The sequence below is a fragment of the Octopus sinensis genome, linkage group LG2 (genome assembly GCF_006345805.1).
Source record: "Octopus sinensis linkage group LG2, ASM634580v1, whole genome shotgun sequence".
NCBI lineage: Eukaryota > Metazoa > Mollusca > Cephalopoda > Octopoda > Octopodidae > Octopus > Octopus sinensis.
In genome coordinates this window covers 157,559,595-157,566,672 of record NC_042998.1, presented here as the reverse complement: position 1 = coordinate 157,566,672, position 7,078 = coordinate 157,559,595, and the positions used below count along the sequence as shown (strand labels likewise).

The following is a 7,078-nucleotide window of genomic DNA, read 5'->3' as shown; positions in this document are numbered from 1 at the left end:
GCACACACACACGCACGCATGCACGCACACACACGCACACACACTTATACATGAGCTTTGCTTCTATTGGGCTCCAGCCGATTAGAGGTCACTTGTCACGCGGTCTAAGAAATAACTCTTTCTAACGGAATAGCTATTGCTGTCAACACCATGTGACCCACCTTCACCAATAGCAACCCATTTTCCAGTAGCTATCTTGGACTTCATGTACCTATCCAATCGATAATCTGATCCTGAAAGAGGTGGGTTTCTGTAAGAAGTCCACGAAACTTTAAGTCTCGTAGAGTCGAATCAAACGGTTTTACATAGTAATACAATTAGTATTATGTAAAGCACTTTCATTCGGCTCCAGGCGACTTAAAGCTAAATAATATACATATAAACATATGCTTGTGCGTGTGTGTGTTTGTATGCGCGCGCGCATGTGTGTGTGTGCATGTGTGTGAGTGTGCGTGTGTGTGTGTTTATGTGTGTGTGCACTTGCGTGTGTGTGTGTATAGGTATGTATCTATATGTTTGAATCTTTGTAGTCATGTTTGTCTTCCACCGTCACCTGAACGGTATTGTTTTGCTTACATCCTAGAAACTTAGCGGTTCGTCAAAAAGAGGACGATAAAAAAGTATCAGATTCAAACATAAGTACAGTGTAAATTTGTTCCACTAAACTCATTAGGGTGGTGCACCAGCTTGTCAGCACTCCAAAGACTGAAGCAAGTAAAAGATAAGGGACATTCCACTGTCCACTTATCTCGGGAATTTTAACATATAGATATTTCCCACACAAAGTTATCGAAATATTCTTTCTCTTAGTGTTCACCCAGAGCTAACGTAGAATTTTGATGCAAAGAAACTCCTGACATAGAAACTGCGATTAAAAAGAAGTCATCAGTAATACTAACAATATTCCCAGTGAAGATAAAGGTGAGAATTCTGGAATGTAAATAAGTTAAAATTAAAGTAAATCATGCAGCGAGAGGTACAATCTGATTTTAAGTATATATGAGGATGGCAGTTAATATGTTTCGGTCTTATCAGACCTTCATAGGGAAGTACAGTCTAACTTACAGCAGAAAATAAATTGACTGAAAATGTATACGTGACGATAGGTAAATTTAAATCAAAAACATTAGCATTCTTTCTGAATGGTGTCTTCTGAAGATTATCTAGTTATGTCTGCGTGAACATAGTGAAAAGAGCCAAAAAAGAAAATAAAAACAATTGTAATTAATTTAAATTAAATCACTAATCCAAGGAGTCATTAGCGTTAATGGCAATTTTTTCAATGGAAAACATAGCAGAGAATATAAAATTTTGCAGTATAAAAATACTGCAAAGCGGAAGCCACTTCTACTACTACTACTACTACTACTACTACTACTACTACTACTACTGCTGCTGCTGCTGCTGCTGCTGCTGTTGCTGCTGCTGCTGCTGCTGCAACTGCTGCTGCTGCTGCTGCTGCAACTGCTGCTGCTGCTGCAACTGCTGCTGCTGCTGCTGTTGCTGCTGCAACTGCTGCTGCTATACACAAAATAACTTGAAATCTGACTGCTGTTCAGTCTGTTAAATGTTTTTGCAGCTATTTCTATTGTAAATATTTCACAATTACATTATATATGGAATATATATTTAACTATCTCCCTTTCTTATTACGTACACATTCATACTCACACACACATTATATACACATTCTTTTAAAAATAGTTACATGAATTGATCATCTATAAACTTTATACAGTTTACTCACTGATTTCAACTCTAAATAGAAATAAAAACAATGTTGCACTCAGTATGTTTGGCAGTAAATTAATCAATAGACTTCTGAAACTTGTATTTGGAAACATTAACTTTCTATTGTTCTCATATTTCTTTGTCAGTAGTGTTGACAGCAAAAGAAGTCGATAGGTATATATAACTCAAATATTCCCGGATTACTTTTCACATTTGTTCAATATGCCATCGTTTTACTTTTATTCTTATCTCTTCTTTCACCTTATTTTTGTTATTATATAAATATAATCATTGTTCTCACTTGTCACTTTATTGTTTATGATTTTTCCTTCTCTCATATAATTACTACCTCATCATACGTTGTAGAACGTTGAGTGATGTCCATTAAAACTCAGACTTTTAAATTTAGATGGAATGTAAGATTTTAAATATTTAAACATATTAATGATGCTTTGTAGTATATGTGCAAGACCATCAAATTCGTGAAAAGCGAGGGAGTAGGTCAGTTAGATGACCCCAGAGCTTAACATGTACTTTTTTAAGTGTGGTACTTATTTTATCGGTCTCTTTTGCCGAAAGAGGTGAAATACAAAGTCAACCTGGTGAAATTTGTGAGTAAAGATAGACGAAATACCGCTAAGCATTTCTCTGGACGTGCTAACGATTCGATGCCTTAATTTAAACATATTAATAATAAAAAAGTACTAATAATTACTAGTTCCAATATAGGGGCGAGACCAACGATTTTGAGGGAAGGGATTTAGTCGATAGTATCGATCCCTGAGCACAAATAGTACATTATTTTATTAAGCCTAAAAAGATGGAGGACAAAACTGAGCTCATGTGAGATGTGAAATAAAAGGCTAGAATAAATTACGCAAGGTAATTTTTCCGACTCTCCAATAATTCTTCCAGCTCACCAATTTAACAATAATAATAATGATAATAATGATAATTTTCCCATCAACAATTTCTTTTCGTTGTCCAGAAATTCTTTCTATTAAGTCAGTATTCAGAGAAAGTTTCTTTTTCAGAGATGTTATATGAACGTGACGATATATTTGGAAGTATGTAAGAGTTGCAGCTGTTACTGGTGGTGTTGTAATGTTGTCAGTCAAATTGCATTTGATGTCCTTATACTGCTAAGTTTTCTTTCACGTTACACACGAGTGTCTGTGAACGTGAGAATATAATGCATCTTTTTATTTTTGATCTTGTTTCAGTCATTAAACTGCGGTCAATTCATAATTTCTTTTGGTTGAATGCTTTTTCAGAAAGTCATAAACTATTCACTAGACTCTAAAACAATATTTTACAGCAACCTAAAAGGATGCCCTCTTTGCTAGTTAATGTTGTTACATTTTTTTCTTCCGAAAAATGAAGAAACAAAGGAACAGAAAAACTATAGGCACACTTAACAACCATGTATAAAATATTAACACCTGTCTTGACCAAATGCCCATAACAGAAAATTACATTTTCCCCAATGAAGAAAAGGGCTGTAAATATAGGCCCAGTGCCTGTAAAGATCAGCCTCTCATAAACAAGATGATTTTGAAAGATTGTCACAAACAGCACAAGTACATATCAATAGCTTTGATAGACTACAGATAGTCTACTACATAGCTGGATTGAAAAATGTTTGGAAACGTATAAAAGAGCGCCTAGTTTACGAAATTCCTTACTTGTAAGTGTGAAATCACGGAAAATTGCACTGATTTTGAATAGTGAGAGTTAATCTTTGTATACTGGTGATGTTAAAATTTCATGTATTTTCCACAGTGACTCTTTCTCTCTCCCTCTCTCACTCTCTCTCTCACAAACACACACACTCTCTCTCTATCTATCTCTCTCTCTCTCACACACACACACCCTCTCTCTTTCCAAATTGCGCAATGAAGCACAATATGGTTACGAAATTTCTGGTAAAATTGTAAATCATGTTCTTTTGCATGGATGATTTAAAGCTCTTTGCAAAAAAATAACTATAAGGTTTAATAGCATTTGAAAAAACAGATTAGTGATGGCATCAGGATTGAATCTCACCTCGATAAATGAGCAAAAGCTACCTTCATCAGCGGGAAACTGGTAGAAACATATAACATTGAACTTGACAACCAGACAGTTTTAGAAGAGTTAGAACCAGAGGAGTTCTGCAAATATTTAAGTGTATAGCTATATGATTATGTCAAACATTAAACGTGAGGGAAAATATAGCAGGGTACGATCAATACTTAACACAAAGCTAAATGCAAGAGACAGGATCGAAGCAATTAACAATTTAGCTACACCTGTCGTGACTTACAGTTTCAATATTATTAAGTAGTTAAATACTAAAATTTGCAAACTTGATAGAAAAATCAAAAATTGTTGACAATGAGTAACATGTACAAAGGTAGATGTGGAACGACTTTATTTGCCAGGAAAAGAGGCTGGCCGCGGAACCTTACAGATTGAAATGTCACTGAAAATTGCCACAAATGTCCTAAACATTTATCTAAAAAATCCTGATGATTGGATGTTAAAACTTGTCTTAAAACACGAAAACAAATCTCATATTCAGTAAAAGCTAAACGTATGAAAACCCTTGTTTAAAACGCTACTTTAAATGTTCTCATCGATAAATGGCAAGAAAAAACACTCAGTGGCAAATAACCAAAGAGAGCTAACAATGCTGATGTTGACAAAGCTCTTATCGATCAAAAGTTAGCAACTACTGGTTTAAAAAATAGAGAACAAGCCTTTATACTAGCCGCCCAGTACACTGCCTACCTACAAGAATCTACCAAGCTAACATCTTAAAGAACAGCAATAGCCCAAAATGTCGCTAAAATAGATAACAGACTGAAACCATGTATAACCTTCTGGTACCCCCAGGGTATGTCAACGGGCATGAAAAGCGACACAGCGTATTCACTACGTGAACATGATAAAAAAGGGTGCGAACAAAAACCTCTAGTGCTTGAAAACGAATATATCAAGCTCCTATTAATTTTTTCTGTTCAAATTGACAGAAAGATAGATGCAAATAGGTCAGGCATTATTTTACTCTTTTACTTGTTTCAGTCATTTGACTGTGGCCATGCTGGAGCACCGCCTTTAGTCGAGCAAATCGACCCCAGGATTTATTCTTTGTAAGCCTAGTACTTATTCTATCGGTCTCTTTTGCCGAACCGCTAAGTTACGGGGACGTAAACACACCAGCATCGGTTGTCAAGGGATGTTGGGGGGGACAAACACAGACACACAAACATATACACACACATACACATATATATACATATATACGACGGGCTTCTTTCAGTTTCCGTCTACCAAATCCACTCACAATGTTTTGGTCGTCCCGAGGCTATAGTCGAAGACACTTGCCCAAAGTGCTACACAGTGGGACTGAACCCGGAACCATGTGGTTGGTAAGCAAGCTACTTACCACACAGCCATTCCTACGCCTATTAAAGACGCTTCACGAATTTGCGTGTCATCCTTGCGTGTCATCCTTGCGTGTCATCCTTGCTAATCTTCTCTGTATCGTTCCAATTTTAGAATATGTACCGCCGTAGCTATTTCGAACAAAATCATGCCTCATCATCGATGACGTCTCTAACTGACAGAAATATATCTCTGAAAACTACCAAAAACTGAACACGTGTAAAGATCTTGAAACATAAATTGGCAAAATATGGAAACTCAAGACAAAAACAATACCTGTTGTCATAGGAGTCCTAGAAATGAAAGCAAATTCCATAAAATCTCAAATTCCATGAAATCCTAGAATGGAAGAAAAAGAAATTCAGAAATTAGTGCTCATGGGAACAATTGGCCTAGACACGTACCTGAAAACCTCTGAGGACTGGATGTTAAAACTTGTCTCAAAACATGAAAACAAGAAAGCGTCATACTAAGTAACAAAACAGGCAAAGGAATATCGAAGCGAATTCCGAATACAACAAATTTCAGAATTAGACATACAAGAAACAAGCACAGAAAAAGCTAAGCGCATGAAAACCCGTGCTAAAACTGCGACCTTAGATATTTTGAATGATAAATGGCAAGAAAAACCTCTCTATGGCAAATACTCAAAGAGAGCGAATAATGCAGATGTTGACAAAGCCCTGACCCATCAATGGCTAATGGCCCCTGGCTTAAAATCTGAAACAGAAGGGTTTATCATAGCAGCTCAAGATCAATGCCTACCAACAAGAAACTAGCAGGCCAACATATTAAAGAACGGCTGTAGCCCAACACGTCGTGTATGTCAACAACAAAATGAAACCATTGATCATGTTGTCTCTAAGTGCAGTCTTCTAGCGCCTACAGAGTATCTCAACAGGCATGATAGAGCTGCACAATATATTCACTGGGTAATTTGCAAAAACCTGGATTTGCCCCATGAAAAAAACTGGTGGGAACACAAACCACCTCCAGTGCTTGAAAATGACCACATCTCACTCCTCTGGAACTTCACCATTCAAACTGACAGAAAGATAGATGCAAATAGGCCAGACATCATATTGAAAGACTTCAGACAAAGAACATGCCTCATCATTGATATGACTGACCCAAACGATATAAACCTACCAAAAACTGAGCAAATATAAAGATCTTGAAATAGAAATCAGCAAAATGTGGAACCTGAAGACTAAAACAATACCTGTTGTCATAGGTGCCCTGGGAATGATAGCAAAAGGGACTGATTGCTACCTAACTCAGATACCAGGAAACAAGAAGGCCTAATAATTGATGTGGCAGTACCAGGAGAACAGCATACTATCATGAAAGAAAGAAAAAAGATTGATAAATATGGAGACCTGTGAATTGGGATCACTAAGATGTGGCAGCTATGAGAGTCAAACATAAAGGTTATCCCTGTTTTCATCGAGGCATTGGGTTCAATACCACCCAATCTGAAAACAAGAACATTATGAAAACTTTAGAAGTACCCTACAATCTAGGTGTATTGCAAGAATCGACATTACTTGGAACGGCACGCATATTGCATAAAGTATTGTCTGACTGAGGTCCTTGTTGTGACAAACAGTACAAACCCCCAGTACACACAATATCTTCAATCAACTACCACACGATATTGCATGCTGCGTGACCTCTATAATAATAATAATAATAATAATAACAATAATTATAATTAAAAAAAAAAAAAGAAGAAGAAGAAGAAGAAGAAGAAGAAGAAGAAAAGAAGAAGAAGAAGAAGAAGAAGAAGAAGAAGAAAGAAGAAGAAGAAGAAGAAGAAGAAGAAGAAGAAGAAGAAGAAGAAGAAGAAGAAGAAGAAGAAGAAGAAGAAGAAGAAGAAGAAGCTTGCAGCATAATCAAAAGGCAAAAACATTTCCGG

At 36.5% G+C, this 7,078-nt stretch overlaps 1 pseudogene; it reads right to left on the bottom strand.

The window, feature by feature from the left end:
• Window positions 1-5,196: 5,196 nt before the first annotated feature.
• LOC115208854 lies at window positions 5,197-5,295 on the bottom strand (annotated as a pseudogene).
• Between the last annotated feature and the right edge of the window lie 1,783 nt (window positions 5,296-7,078).